Here is a 16,641-nt window from a genome sequence, read left to right on the forward strand (position 1 = left end):
CAGCTGGCAAGATATTAGTGCAGCTCTCTACTGTAAGGACTGGGCCAAATGAACAGGAACCTTCCCATGGGCTAAGCCAAAAAGGGATGAGACAGGATGAATGACTTCTGCTACCACAGCCTGGGCTGCAAGTAGTACCCAGCCCTCACAATACCCTAGGTGGCATAAAAATATGGGTGTGCCAAACAGAGTAGAAGAGACAAAAAACCCTGGAAAACATGATTTTGAAATATCAACTCATGATTTTCAATGCATACTTCAAAATACTTTGTTTAGGAATGAAAAATTCTACTGGTTTGGGTTCGTTATTAATTTTTTATGAATGGCCAAATTATTGAACCTTATAATAAAGAATTCACATTTGTCTTTGTGTACCCGAAAGACGGGGCAATATGCAACCAGATGGGTCATTCCCTAGCAGAAGAGGACAGTTATCACTTCAAAGGAAATAAGGCAACAAACCAGGTTTTTTCATTGCCAATTTCATCAAGGACTTCATAGCTGATTTGGCCTTGCATTTTTCTTTTTGAAGGACTAACAGAGAATATAAACCAACATAAAATACAAAAACCTGCCACTCACACTAATACCTATGTGATACACTTTGTTCCTCTCAGCCATTCGTTATGGATTGGCACAACATGCTCTCTCAGAAGCTCCTTCCCGTAGACTGGCTTTTGGTAGTGCCAGGGCTCTGCAGTAGTCACGGCAATCCACTCAAGCCAGAGAGTTCCTCCTAGGACTAGGAGCCCTTCAAAGCTCCAGAGAGCACAGGAAGCCACCTCAATGCTCAGGGCAATACCTACACACCAGAGATGATGGTGAGCAGCCATCTGGCCTCCAGAAGCATCCTTTCAATCCCTAGGTGTGGATGAAAAGAGGAGTCAACCAATGACCCAACTGCAGTTCATCAAGGTGGTGGAAGAGGGGAGGAGAGGAGGCTTTAGCACAAGGGAACATGCGGCTCCATGTATGACTTATTCCTAAAGAATAAACTCAGTTCTGTAGTCAGAAATAGGTCTATACATCCGAAACACAATGACCATGAGCAATGTCCAAAACCCTGCTGCATTATGGACAACTGAGGCAGGCAGACCCTAACTGCTGAAACCAGAGCAAAGCCAAGCAACCCAGAGTTACTATGCTAGCACTAAGGACTGGAAGGTTTTATTGGAGACAGTGAATGGTCATTGCCATAGCCACAGTATGGGGAAGGGGGCACACACCACAGGACAGGACCTTCTAGCCCTCCATACACAGTGATGTCCCAAGACAAGCCCTTGCAGTGTTCTCACCTCATCTTCTACTCACTCATGTTCCTGGACATGTAAAATTTGCCCTCACACAAGGGCTGACTCTGACAATTGAAAATGGTAGCAAATTTGAAATCATGGTTCTTACTACAGCTATAACCTATCTTCCTATGCCTAGATATGCTGAATTTTCATTCTGTTTAATGCATTTTAGACCTTGTCTATGAAAAAAGAAATTTACAAACAAGTTAATTTCAGCTCTGAACTCTGCTTCGTGTACACTTGAAACTGCCAAAGATGTTTAAAACTACCTTTCTGGAAGTAAAATACACGCATTTAGGTCTCTAAATCTACATGGTAAACAGATTCTAAACATAAAATGCACTGCTGGGATGGAAGTTATTTTTCCTTCTGCAATAAAGTTGATGAGATTTAAGTCTTCTCCATATCAGAATAAAGAATACCTGTAACGTTCATGAAATGAAACTCCGAATAAAATCAAAGGTTTTACTAAAAAGCAAGAGAGGGCAGGCTTATTGTTAAGTTAATGAAGTACCTAAAGACCTTAAGAAGTGGCAAAGTCCTGATTTAAAGTGGGAGACGGTTAAGGCTTTGCAAATTGAGAACTCTGTCATCCTCTCCTAAGGTGCAATACAGCTTTGACAGACACATCATTTTACTGAATACAGTTACTGAATGAAAAATACTAACCTCAAAGATCTCAAAGGATTTGAGGGAGAAAAAAAATCTAAGACCGGAAACAAACACCTTATTGAAATGCTCTACAAAAGCTCAAGAACTGTGAACTTGATTTATAAATGAAACAAAAAATACAATTAGGGCAAACTTCCAACTGACAGCTAAGTTATTACAGACATGGTGTTTAACATACAGTGTCACCCACCCAAAATGTTAGCTAGTAGCAGTATCACCTTTCCTTTGGATATAGCTCAGGTTGATACAAATAAAGGAAAATGGGGAAATTATGAAGGAAATAAGAGTTCTTAAAAAAAAAAAAAAAAAAAGCAAAATAGTCATTCTAGATGCCCTGATACAAAACATAACTTTTGAAAACGTCTGAATGGAGGTAGGGCTCCTCTTTTAACAAACAAAAAAATTGAAAATTATCTTTGCCCAAATTTAGTTAAGAAAAACAGGCAGAGAAAAGGGCAGCATTAGAAGCAAAAAAAAAAAAAAAAAAAAAAAAAAAACCACCACAAAAACACCACAGCAAACTGTGGCCCACTGGACAGCCTGATCTTCTGTTGCCTTTTCCCTGCCCTGCCTCTCCTTTCTGACCACCCCCTTCAACACTTCCAAACTGAGGAGGAGTATATGTACCTCATCCTCCACCTCTACTGAACCTGCTCTAGTCCAACACATGGGCAAGAATTTTCTCTTGCTTTGGTTCTCAAATTTCACTGTCACATCCAGCCTCTCCCCCCAGAGCTTTTCACCCCGAGGATTACAGTCTGCATTTGATAATACAGACTCTCTGCTGCTTAAATACCATACATTTGCAGACAGTTAAAGCATGTTTTACCAAGGTACCATAAAGGGGTTCAGCAACACACACTTCCTGGGCATGCAAGCCTGCAGCAGCTGGAAAGGGACCCTGTCCAACACGGGACAGTTTCCCTCTCCTCACTAGGATAAAAAGGAGTACACAGAGCCAAGGCCTTTGTGCTGGAGCTGTTGCCAAGCCATGGCTTCAGAGGAATGATCTGTCTGACATGTTGCAACTCAGGAAGCATGTGAAGGAAAAGGAGGAGGGGAGCAGCAGGCAGGAAATTTGGATTCCCCTCCAAATTTCCAGGGTTTTGCAAGAGAGACAAACAGACGTATCCAGCCAGAGAGAAATCACAGTGGGCTGTGCACAGCCTCTCAGCTGATCCTATTGAACTGAGCAGTGGCACTTGGCTCCACTGCACACCACTGCATATGATATATGCTGGGAGGGAGATAACAAGAAGCAATGCCCACAATACTGCAAAAGAGATCTAAAGCTTCCCTCAGCCCCCAACCCAGGGAGTTTGAAGGCATTCAGAAACAGTACAAAAACTCAGCTGGAGCTATGAATCCTTATAGAATCTTTCCTCCACATGTGCAGCTCAGCCAAGCCTCCCACATCTCAGTGTGTCCCAAAATTTTGTGTTTCAAAGGAATTTTAGAGCCTTTGCTTGCTTGGGAGAAAACAGGCTCAGAAGCCACAAGGCAGCTCCTGCAGGCTCCTCTCAGCATGCCACAGCATCAGTGGCAAAGGCAATGTCTGCCTGCAACAGCACAGGCAGCTGCATTCTTTAGTCTGGCACCAAGGAGGAAAGCTATCATCCCTTTCTAAGTTAGATTCAGGGAACCAGCTGGGGACCAACGATTGCCATTTCTGAAGTGCACGAAGAGGAGTGTAACCAGCTTTTCCATAGTAACAAAGATTAGCAGCCTTGAGTCTGACACTCCTCCGGCATTAAAAGATAGGAGACAAAGAGAGAGACAGGTAATTACATAGAAGAAGCCCTGGGGAAATTGCAAACTCCTTGAGAACCCTTTAGCTGGTCTGTATGTTTCTCCTTGTCTCCGCTTCAGCTGAAGGTCCCCAAGAAACATGTGCCCATTAGATCATTAGCTTTATTGCAGAAAGTAGCCAGACAGCTGGTAGTGGCTGTGCAAGACTTAGGTTGCCTCTGCACCAACAAAAATGAGATGGAGAATAAGAAAAAGAACATCCCAAGGCACATTACCTGTCTGGAGCTTATCCTTGATACATTAGTGTACTTAGTCAGTGTGAGGGTCTAACAAATGAACTCTGACAAATCTTGCTGGGGCAATTTAAGGCACTATTGCATCGCGCTGTCTTTCAAAACCCTTCACAAACGTTAGCACCATCGAGCAATCCAGCAGGAAAACTTGTATCATGCACTGGCCTCTCCAATTCAGAGCCTAGCAATTTAGCATAAATCCCTTCTCAGTGCTGGATTAAGTTAAGATGTCAATTCTGAACCAGAATGGTTGAGGTCTAGGCAGAAGATATTACCTCCACTACAAAGAGCATTAACATCTATTACAAAGATGGAAGAGGAAATGACATCTCAAAGCACTACAGCTCCTAAGCAAATACAAATATTTAATATTAAAATACATATGCAATTTGTCTAGCAACAAACCTAAGTCTACTCATGAAGCTCACGATGCTCTATGAATCAGCACTAATTTTTTGGACTTTATATACCCCGACACAAACTGAATGCCTTGCCACTGCAAGATGGACAGGGACTACCTTATCACCACATAGCTACAACATTAAATTCCTGTCGCACACCACATGTTGCACTTCTGTCCAAAACTGGGAAAAGTTGAAGACTTGCCATGTTTTTCACCATTCAGAACTAGAGATGGGCTTCCAGACAGTTCCTGTCTTATCTACCAGGGATACAACCAGCCACAAAACCATGACAGACCCCAGAGAAGACATCAGGTTTAAAAAACTAACCAAAACAACAACTAAACCAATCTATATTTGCGCAATCAGATGTACATCTGTGATAATAACAAAAGAAGCACTTTGCCATATGATTCTTCAACTTGTCTTCACCAGACCTAACTCTGTCTTTCCATACAAGCTGATATTCAGGCAAAGATTTAGTTAATCAGTCGGCAATACAACAGTTTTACTTTTTTTCCTATACAAGCATTTAAATATATCTCATCTTCTAGATTTTCTCAAGGGACAGTATCCTACACTCAGTAGTAGAGCAAGAAATGCACAAAGCTTTTGTTTGCATTCCAGCATTAAAGGGCAACCCACATGAACCAGAAGTTTGGCTAAGCTCCACGTAGACAAACTTCTTCTGCCATCACCTGCCCTTCCAGAAGGAGCAGAGCAGGCAAGACACCTTGAAAAGCAGATAACGATTACCCCTTACCTTTCTGAAGAGGCCGCCGCCAATTAGCACATTCCTGGAGCTTCTGAATCAGGCACGAAGAAGAAAGGAGGGGAGGGGGGGAAAAAAAAAAAGGGGGGGGGGGGGGGAGGAGAGAGCTGTTTTCTTCCTCAGCACAACAGTATTTCCTGAGGGGAGAAGGAAAAAAAAGTAGGAAAAAGAAAATAAGCATTAGATTTCATGATTTTTGAAGAGGCTACTGATTACAGCTCTTGCTTGGCAGAGCAACTGTGCCACTACTTCTGCACTTCCAAAATACCAGTTTTGGAAGTCCTGTATTTTCTCCATTGTTACCCTACCAAAACAGGTACTATGAATGTCAAGTCAGCCACTACTAAGAAAAGCAAAGAGATTCCTGTCAGAATGGGATAAAGCCCCATACTAGAATGGGTTAAAGTACAATTAAAAAAATATTTTCGAGCACTTATTCTATTAAGTAAACAAGCTTCAGTCAAGCTCCCACCCACTTCTGTACAAATTCAAATGAGCCACATTTACTATCAAAATAGTTGGCAAAAGGCAAATTCCAACATGCATACTGAACATACAGGTATATACCAACATTCAAGTGCTTATGTACTCTGCTCTGAAAGGATCATACCTACAATTATGAGGTATTTGTAATTAATCATAAGTTCCATTTCTTTTTAAGACAACTTCTCTTTTTCTTAAGACAATCTATTCCAACTATATAATATCTTTCAGTAACAGCAAGAGTAAGTATTTGTGTGGGGTTTTTTAAAACAGAATGAAGGGAAAGGGATCTAAAAAACCTTTTGACTAAAGGTACCACTTGGAAATCGAGCTTCACTCCCATAAAACCACAATTCCTCTCCTCAGACCATCTTCCTCTCTGCCCTACTCCTAACATGACTTTAAAGAAACTTACAGACAGAGATTTAATGGGCCCCTCCCTACCTCCAGTACCTGCCTCTGATGAAAGGCAGGAAAATCAAGTGGAAAATTATTTTAAAGCGTGAATGCAAGACATTAACATCTTAGAGGAAATGGCAATCAAGGTTTTCCACAGGGAATGAGCAAAGGGAAACATGTCCAGTCTGTTCTCCATCACACTTTGTTGGCTTATATTGCTATTACCTTTTCGCTCCTATGGAAAATCTGAACAAGTTCGCAAAATAAGGAAAAAAGCCTATGCCACCCTACATTTCCACACACACGTCTGCCACTCCTCAAAACAACAATTAACCCATCTGCTAATAGCATACAGATCCTAGACTCCTGGAAAATAAGGAGCCCCAACAGATAGGATACAACATAAAAGGCAGCACTTCTATCACAGCATCTCCCTCAAAGCCACCACGTCTGTCCAATTCTAAATGGCCACAGTTCCTGCATTTCTCTAGGGGACAAAAGCTCTCTTTTTCTCTCCTCCTGTCAGCAAGACTTAAAGCTGCAAGAGCAATTCTGTCCAGATTCCCCTCTAGATAGGCAATGATTTAAAGAATTCATGAAGTGGCAGTGTAAATAAACAATGAAAAACTAAATAAAGATCACAGAAGACAACACACAGAAAATGTGCACTAAGGAGAGAAAGGACAAGCCCAGTGATTCAAAACCTCTTCTGCCTTGTTATGCACACCCATAAATAGGTGCAGCAATAATTTGACAATGTGAATGAATGGATCCTGACACAAAAATGTAGCTACTCAAAAACCTGCCTCCTCAACCCTCTGCCTAAAGGCAAACCTTCCCACAGTGTTTAATTTCACTTTCTCAATGTCTTACACCCCTCATCAGTTGCATTTCTGCTTTCTGTCAGCTTTCACCAACTTGTACTAATTGATGCAAAGCAACTTAAGCCGAAACCTGGAGAACTCAAATCAGGTTTTTTTTTGTTGTTTTTATTAAAAAAAAAAAAAAAAAAAAAAGGGAACAGTGCTACAGCCCTAACTGTGGGGATGGGAGAATGGAGAAGAAATGACCCTTAGTGAATTGTTCCTGACACGTGTACATCCTGAGGCTATGTGTAAATCAATACTTACTCAGCAGCACAGCACAATCAGGTTGCAAAATGCAAGAAAAAAAGAAATCATATCACCCCCTCAAACATACATTATATTTGTATCCCTAAATCAAATGAATCATTTGCTTTTCTTTTTCATTATCAAATCAAAAGAATGCTTTTGACAGCATTTTTCTCCCTGGTCAGAAATCCCCCCCAACCACAGATCTCCAGTAAAGTCTGTTAAGAATTGAAGTACTGGTTATATTTTAAGTGCTTAAAAATTTTGCACTCCCATCCTATTACTAGTAGGAGGAATAATTTAAAGCAGACATCGAAGGTTTGAAGAAAGCATATTTTCAAATCGAGCATCAAATCAAGAGGTGGCAAAAAGGAAGTCAGTGCAAAAAACCAAAGTTTTTAAACAACATTCTCAGGCAGACAAAAATCTGTCTCAAGTACCATTTGAAGACATAGGTTTGACTTGCTCCAAAGAAAGTGAGATTGGTCTGTTCTCAAATCCTCAGGCAAGAAAAGAAGTAAAATGAAATAATGCATCAGCCAAAAGTCAAATCTTAAGTGGAAAAACCTTGCAAAATGATTTACAAAACCAAAAGACTTGACTAAATTTCTGGCATGGCCAGAGATAATTCATATGAAAAAATGTCAAAATGTTTTGGGTATACAGCCACTACAGGAAGGAAACAAACAGAAAACTGGGAAACACTGTATCAAAACCCAACAAATCGTTGACATCAACATTAGATAAATGACTAGGCATATGTTGAGTCAAACACCCTCAAGATGGTGTGTGAGTCAACTCCTGCAATGAATTTAGCAGAGTTGCTTTCTTACATCAAGCTTAATAAAAATTATCCTCAATTATTCCAGCTAGGTCTGGGTTCTCATTAAATCTCACATGATGTGTGCCCATTCTGGACAGTACCTGAGCTGGAGCAGGGATACCAGAATGTGATTTTGACTAATCTTTTTTGAATGATGATGCCAGATTTATTTTTTGTGCTGCACAACAAAGGTGGTGTTTTTTCCAGGCATTACCCAAATGGAGCCCATTTCCTATGGAAATGGCAAAAATCCTGTAGGACATTTGGAGGTTCTAGGTCTTAAATGATCCAGATACTTTTCACATTCAGAAAACACAATTTTAGGAAAGTAATGCCCCTCGCTTCCAATCTGCTGACCTTATCACGTCTGACCCCTGCATGGAGCCCTGTGAGCTCTCAGAGGAACTCCTATGTCAACAGAAGATCCCATGGTACATGACCAAGCTGGGTGATTTTGTGGTTTATTGCATTTTCTAGCTCCATGATGGCTACTAATTTCATTGCACTGAGGAATTAGAACAGAGCAGTGCTGTATGCAACAGAACCCTCCCCTAACCTTGTCCGTAACATGAGGCAACTCAGGTTTTAAACCAAAGTGGGCATCATCATCAACACCTCTTAAAATTTACAGAGAAAACCAAGAAGTGTTCTCAAGGTTCTTCAATTTACATTTAACAGCTACTCTTCTTCTAGTGAATTTTAAGTACACTCAGAGTGTACTAATATAGGTCAAGTTTGTATCACAGTAAAAAGTTATTTTCTTTCTTTTCCTCTTGATTTTCAACCTTTTGATCTAGGAGAGGTAATAAAAAAAAACTATTTCCTTAACATCTATTCAGGGAAGTAGCAGTCTCCATTTCTTATTGCAAAAAACAAACATGCAAGCTAAGAAAAAAGAAGATTAAAATACCTACTCTAAAATAGCATGATGAAACTGAACAAAACCTCTCAGCCTTGGGTTATGAAGCCAGGAACCTCTCCTGCTTCTGAATCAGGTTCTTTTTCCAAGCTATTTTCTACTATCTACAGCTGGCACAGAATCAGTTTGAAATAGAACTTGCACATTTCATTTCATGTAACATTTCATGAAAATACAATATAACATTTACCTACAGCAACATGAGAACAAGCTAGAAATTAGCAAGTTCTCATTTATTTTAGTATGAATTAAAAGCATATCCCTATTATCCATGCATATGTGTGTGTGCACGTGTCTCACACATACACCAGAGTAAGCCTTCCACCACAAACACCTGTACTGGAGACATTTGTGAAGAAAGAAGCTTCTTCAAACATAAATACTGTTTTCCCAGAACTGTATCTGCATAAAGACAGGAAGCTCTCCTCAAAGCTCTTCTCAAGTATCTATTACAAAAAGCCAAGGAAAAGTAACCAAAATGTTGTTGCAGTAACACAGACAAAGCATAGAAACATGGTAAGAGTCAATGAAAACACAGATCTCCTAAATAAATTTTCCTTTCATTTGTCTTAGTGAAATCATGGGATCCACCAACAGATGTCTAAGTTAAAGACTAGGTTTTATTTACATGAAATATATTTCCTAAACAAGCAGTGTAATTTTTATTAATTTGAACAAACTTTAATTCAAATGCCAAATTTCATTTCTATATCTTTATATAGAGGTGTTCACACAATTGTTTCCTATGGCTTTAATGTTACACCTATCTGTATTTTCCCACCTGCTTTTCTTGGATCCTGAAAAAAGCTCGTCCCAAAACAACATTTGTACATGTGAAAAATCTGTGCTTTCTGAAGCACTATTCACATGGACGCATTTAGGTAACATGCCTATTAAAGCATACTGACCTCTGTATGACATTTACCTTCCAGTCCAACTGCAATGACCCCACCAAGAATGAAAAAAATTATTTAATTTTCTCTTAATCGCCTGAAAAGGTACTTACAAAGCACAAGATTTATACCTTATATTTTATATGCAAAGTCTTGAGGACCAAACTTAGTGTACTGAAGCACAATGAGAGATACTCATCACTTGACAAATTTAGTCCCTTCCAAAGAAACAGGGTGGGAATAATTTTGTCAAACATTTATTTCTCCTTTTTAAGCTAGATCTAGAAGGAAGGAATATCTTTGTCTAAAAGTCTTGCCCCTCAACCTCCCCCAAGTGATGAGGTGACAGGATGCTGATAAACCAGCTAAAATAACTGGTGGAGTGGGGCCCAGGAGCCAGTACATAAGGGACAGGAGAGACAGGTGCATGGCCACATCTGGGAAAGCAGCATCCTGCTGGGGTGGCAACCACTGCTGCTCCCTGCTGCCAGGTGGTAACCTGTGTGCTACTGTCAGTGGGCTAGTGCTGACTTAACAACAGCCCCAAAGATAAGAAGAGTGGGAAGGGGGCATGCAGAAGCATTTTTTGCAGCAACTACCTCTGTCTTTCAAGCCTGATTTTGTGTTTTTCTATCTTAATTAAAAAGAAGATACACTTCATGTTGGAAATAGGTATTTTTTGGAGCTTCAATCATTTAGCCTGTTAAACCCAAGCCTGTAATATGGGTGTTATTTCTTAAAAACATACAGCAAATGCATTAAATTATTGATAGTCATTAAACAGGAAAAAAATTTAAACAGCTCTCAGCTTTTATCAATCATTTATGCAGTTTCCACTTGCACATCTCACTGGGTTGCTATCATATAGCACAGAGCAAAGAGTACAAATCCTGAAGGCATGAATTCATTTTCTCTTGATGCAGAGTAAAAATATTCTTGGCAGCAGGAGAGCGGCTAAAACATGAAGCAGAATGGTTGAAAGGAGGCTTCTGTCTTTTGCAGTAAACAGGTAGCAATACCAGGGAGCAGCAATTTGAGGCACCAAAGCCCATCCACTTCTGCTGTAAGGGCCAGTAACAACGTCATCAATCACCTCCAACACCTGGCAGCAGTTACAGCCAGGCTGACAGTGTTTACAAATTTGATCCCTATTTGAAATACATGTTAATTCAATGGTGTATGGGGAAAACAAGGAGCATTGAGGTGACTAGTAAAGCATCCAGCAACTTGAGTGAGATGAAGATTTCACCCCAAGCTGCTCACCAGCTCGTGAGCCAGTAAGACTGATGATGTACAAGAAAACCCCAACTTGTCACATTGACAGCCTGAGCTCTGAAAAACTACAGAGACTGAGATAGTCTCTTGAAGCTATTATGAACCTTTACTGGGGCAAGTTATAACTAGATCTACTGCTTTCAGCAGGTCTGAATGACTCACATCAACATGGGGAATCTGGAGATAGATGCCAGTTGGTAGCACCTTGCCTGGCTGCAATAGGCCAGCCAACAGCAGAGACCTCTTCATCAACATCCCATTTTTTGTCCATTTTATGCATGGACTGAAAACCTGTCTTACAAGAGCTGCTCTCTAACCTTTCAACCCTGGCAATTTGTAAAGTAGTGAATTCAATAATGTAACAAAGAGAACACAGTCCACAGCAACAAGTCAGGTATGACTACAGCATGCAAGGACCCACCTGACATACCTCTACAGCAGCAACTGTAGGTGAGCCATAGCCATAAGAGTATCAAAGCAAAACACACAGATCCCAGCTCTGGCTGGATATTCAGACAGTGAAACCTTAGCCCTGCAGCAGGCCTGCTACTGGAACCCAAATTAATTTGTTTTAAACTACCTTGTGTCTGTTTAAATGAGCTGTAATAATAGCTCTGAAGCAAAGTGCAGACACATCCAAAAGCTAAACACAATGCTGAGGACTGCTCAAGAAATGAGTGCCCACACCCAGAGCCCACTTAAAAACTACTAGCAGGAAAAACTTGTCATAATCCAAGTGTTCCACTCCCAATTATGGCTTCAGTCCCTTCAAAAAACCATTTCTGTCGACATAGAAAAAAAAAAAAGGATGTTAGAGATTAGGAAAAAAAGTACAAAAAGAATCATTGTCTGTTACCAAAATCTAAGTCCTACGGAGGTTAGTATTTTTTCCTGAAAACGATTCAAGAATGCACTGAGTCGAGCAACTAGATAATGCCAAATGTTGATACAAAAGCAGCCAGGAAAAGCTGCAGTCACTGGAAAACATTTTCTAGCCTGATTGTTTACAGGCAACTATGTTATAAAATACAAAAATATTCATTTCCAGCCATCATTAGTACAAATCTACAACATGTTAAAAAAACCCAGTCAATTAAGACACGCATCTCATTACACTGAGTCCCAGGGAAGGCAGCACAGTATTTAAAGTAATACTATGAAAGCTATTACACCACTGAATTGATTTCATCATGTATCAACAAACTAAGTAATTCACAATAAATTTCAATATAATATTAATCCTTGTCTCTATACAAAACTGTAAGAGTAATAGCCCGTTAGTATTATTAATGCAGCACACAACCACTAGCAGCCTTCACACTGGTCTGGGAACCAGTACCAAGCTCGGAGATATGCCCACTTATCCTTCAGGCCATAAGCAGTGTTCCACTGTGCTACCTGCCAAGATAAGGACAATGGAAATCACTGACAGGAGGTGCTTGGGCCAGCTCCACAGCTGCCTGCATGAAGCTGCCTGCTGCAGCTGAAGGAAGCACAGGCTGAGCACCAGCTTTGCAAGGGCTGCTGCCCCTTCCCCATGCCACAGCCTCTGAGGTGAGACAAGGAAAAGGTCTGGTTTAGGTGGGTGTTTGTGTGCATGCAAAAGTATTCACTGCTTGTAACACATCCTTCTTGCCAAACCTTTTCTATTTTTTTTTTTTAAATACATAATCATTTTTGGTTTTTTTTTTTTAGACCACTCAAGCTTCATCTCCTCCCTACACCCCACTGAGAATGTTCATTTCAAGCAGCTACAAGTGCTATTTAATTTTGTCTGGCCTGTAAAGCACATTCATGTTCCAATGAAGTATCTGGAATTTTTATTTTGTAGCCACAATCTGGATCTCTAGCTAAGAGATGTGGTGGAAGCACACAATTCCCTAGCATTTCCCCTTCCTAACCAATGCAAGGCTTTTATATGACAGCATAAGCAAAGGCTACAAAATAAACCCAAATCCCCAAACAGAAGTCTCATGACAACTGAAGCTAAGTCTAATGAAAAGCAACTCTGAACCAGTAGTTAAAGCCTTTCAAAATCTCCTTACTATTTGTAAGGAATACGTTATCAGAGGAGAGAGATGCATCTTTAGTACAGAATCACATGTTTAACTGAACCATCACAGATTCACACTCCAGGCTTAACTATTTGAGTCCCAATAATTTCAGGGACAGGGCCTTTCTATTGGACAGTTGGGTTTCATACAGCAGTAACTGTGCATACTCACCACCCGCCCCTCTTTGTTTTAATAAACTGATTCCCTGATAAAAGTCATTTAAAATAACAAAGCCAAACAACTGTCAAACTACCACTAATATAAGCCTTCAAACAGGTTTCCATTTCATAAATCATTTTGGTGATCTAGTTCCACACCACCCCAGGGAAAGTTACATGCACAACAGAGAAAATTCGCTATCAATATGCAGAGATCATTTGGCAACAATATTGCTGCTAGTAAAGACCTGTGCAGTGGCACCATGCTTTCCATGCAATGCATATGCAGGACAGAAGGGCTCCTTAAAACAAATGCATTAGCTCCAGGCTTGCAAAATCATCAAAAGACAACCAGTTCTGCTTCAGGTGCTTGGTCATCTACTCCTCCCTGAACCAAGACATAGTGGGCGTGAGGAAGGTAACAGAGCATTAGTGAAGGGTACTAACTTGCCACCCTTGCCAGGAAAGTAATGTGAATAATTTTCTGGAGATTTGCTAATGACCCAAAGGGTTCAGATAATGAACCCAAAAGTTCAGAGACCTCAAATATGGAAGACGTTTCTGTTAGTTGAAACTTTTCCCATGTCTCCTGTTCAAAATCCATGCTAAGAACATCATTATTATTATAATGTACTATACACACATTTTCAGGTATTTATTACAATTAATACTTCCTATTATTTTGTAACAATAACCTACATTTAAACTACTTTTCATATTTTCTTTGCATCTTAATAAAATTAATTCTCTTATTCTGTTCACAAGTTCTGATGTTTCTTTCCTTTGTTACAGACTTCTGCTATCAGTGGTCAATGGACAAGATGAAGTATTAGTCTCCCAGAGGAGTTAAAAAAAAAAAACTCTGTGAACCATGATCTGGGTGTGCATATATAGCAGGCTGTATTTTCTACCTCTAGCATATTTCCTTGTCCTGACACTCAGATAGCCCTTAGTCAATACTTGTCCTCTGGAAATTCATCCAAGAACTAATTTCTTATTACAAGAAATTCAGCCTCAGGAATTTAATCAGCAACCAAAGCAGAGGGGCAAAACAACTGTCTCCAAGGGACTCTTTACACAGATAATCTCCTGAATGAAACTCTTATTACTGACAATTCTGATGTTCCTAAAACAAAAGTATAGCTGCAGTATATGAATGCCTGATACAGTATTATGCAATTCATGACTTAATACTATATATTACTCATGCTCTAAGATCAGAGGCATTATTTCTTCTTCTCATCAAATAATCTGAAATATTTTCAAATAGAACAGAAGTAAGTTGAGCAAGAAGTTAACTGGTTATCTGAAGTTATCAACGAAAGCAAGTATTTTCATAATAATTGCAGTTACACTGATGGGAAAAGCAGAACTAGAATTCCTGTAAGAAGGCTTCAGCTGAATGTCTTCTGTCAACAATAACAAAAATGCAGTAGTCAAGAGAGGACATTCAGGACTGAGGAAAGAGGTAGTTACCTCTACAGAGCAGTCAGACCCCAAAACAACCAAGAGGTAACCAATTGTCTTTCAGCCAGAGGCTCCAAGTCTGCAAAGAGCACCATAGTAGGAATCGACTTCCTTGGGTTTTGTCCAAGCCAGTTAGCAAAACCAAGGTGTACGTGGCTGATCCTGCACCTCCCATTTGGTCGATCCTTACTTTCACATGTCAGCAGTATTGTCTATCAGCTGCAGTTTATATTCCAACAATTTCAAGTAACACAGACCAAAACCACTGCACTTCCCTGAAACTTGCACACATAATCCCTGGCTTTTTTCAATGGTACCACCTGCTCCCTGCTTCCCCAGCCAGCATCTCCATGTACTTGTCATGCAGCATCCCACACTACCACAAAGGCCTTGAGCAGCTGGGACAGGAATAGTTGAGGAGTTTGTCACCAACATCTTGGAGACCAGTTTAGAACACAAAATTTAAAAGTTTCATTAGCTACAGGTCCTCTGTTTATGCTCTGTGTCAAGAGCTGAGTCATTAGAAAAGGTTTAGATAGAAAGAGATGGGGAATTTTTCAACACTACCTATGTGATTTACAAGACTCAATCTCACTGTGGATCACTTGGATGTATTGAAAAGCTACTTCTGGCCTTTTATTTTTATTCTATTAGATGTAACCACAAACTATCACCCTAAATTTTATGCACAAATATCACTTGTCAATAGATGTTAAGAAGTAGCGAAAAGGTGCAATTTTTACAGTAGAGAAAAGGTGCAATTTTTACCAGTCGGACTGTGAGAGAATTTCCCATCTCACTGTGGCACACATGCAAAGCTTCTCAGCAACTTGTTCCACGACAATGGATTTGCAAAGCAAGAACTGAGGGGATTATTTGATTCAGCATCTAGTTCAAGCAGCCAATTCCTTCAGCAATCAATACTAATCAGCAAGCTAAAGCCTTGTAAGAGAAATCAGAATCTGAATCCTTCCTGCTGCAGCAAGGAGGGCTCTGAGGCCTTATGGTCCAACACAGACACCTCAGCCACTGCAATTTTGAAAAATGAATTTTACCTGGGGTTCCAAATACACCCCATGCTTCCTTCCAAACGCCAAAACAAAAAAGCTCACCTTTTCAATGAAAATCTGAGAAGAAAAATACATACATACAGCTAGGGTCTAATATTGCCTATTTATTACTTTGAACTTCAGCTATGCAGGAAAGACTTTAAAATGAGCACAGAGGACCAGGGAATAAGAACAACACATTTTAGAGCAAAACACAGTCCATCTTCATACACCCAATTTCTGCATTAATAACATCAGGAATTTTGCTTTTGCCTATTATTCATATATTTCAGGAGGAATTATTAAGAGATATGAATTACATAGGTATGACAGTGTGCGTGGGGAAAGCTGAGTGTCAAAATTTTAATAAGAACTTAAAAAAAAAACCAGCACCTTTAGGTCCTTAGGAAAACAAAACAAAACAAACAAAAACCACCCCAACAAAAAAACCCTCACAAAAGGGATTTCAGCTAGGTTTTCAAATGCCCCTTCTGTTCAGTTAAAGGCCCATGTTTCATGCACTTCCATTTCCTTTGATAGCATATTAAAACAGAAGCCTTCAGATCATCAAGCAAACCAGAGGGCCTTTGGCAGCTGTTAAGGCCCAGTATTCCAGCTGTACTTTAACAAAGCTGTGAGCCCTTGCTCATCTGTCTTTAAAAAGCAGAAAGTACACAAATCTGTTTTCCCCTCCATTATACGGTCAGTCCAAAAGCCACTGCAATTATTCAGTAATCCTTGGCATAGCTGTATGAAAATGACCAAACCTACATTCAAAGAGAGTAACTTAGCAGGCAAGCCATGGGGACTAGGTGGAAAGGGGGAGT

General features: G+C 40.0%; 1 protein-coding gene across 9 annotated transcripts in view; it reads right to left on the reverse strand.

Annotated features, from left to right (window-relative positions):
- Positions 1-16,641, reverse strand: part of ZMIZ1 (zinc finger MIZ-type containing 1) — a 337,415-nt gene that overhangs the window by 282,266 nt on the left and 38,508 nt on the right. For 8 of the 9 annotated variants that reach the window (XM_059851282.1, XM_059851278.1, XM_059851280.1 and 5 more), the window contains exon 2: positions 5,174-5,319. The exons of the other annotated variant lie outside the window; for it this stretch is intronic. The gene's annotated coding sequence lies outside the window, so the exon portion shown is untranslated. The remainder of the gene's footprint in view (positions 1-5,173; positions 5,320-16,641) is intronic. 9 annotated transcript variants of the gene reach the window in all.

Source organism: Haemorhous mexicanus, chromosome 7 (assembly GCF_027477595.1).
Source record: "Haemorhous mexicanus isolate bHaeMex1 chromosome 7, bHaeMex1.pri, whole genome shotgun sequence".
NCBI classification, from domain to species: domain Eukaryota; kingdom Metazoa; phylum Chordata; class Aves; order Passeriformes; family Fringillidae; genus Haemorhous; species Haemorhous mexicanus.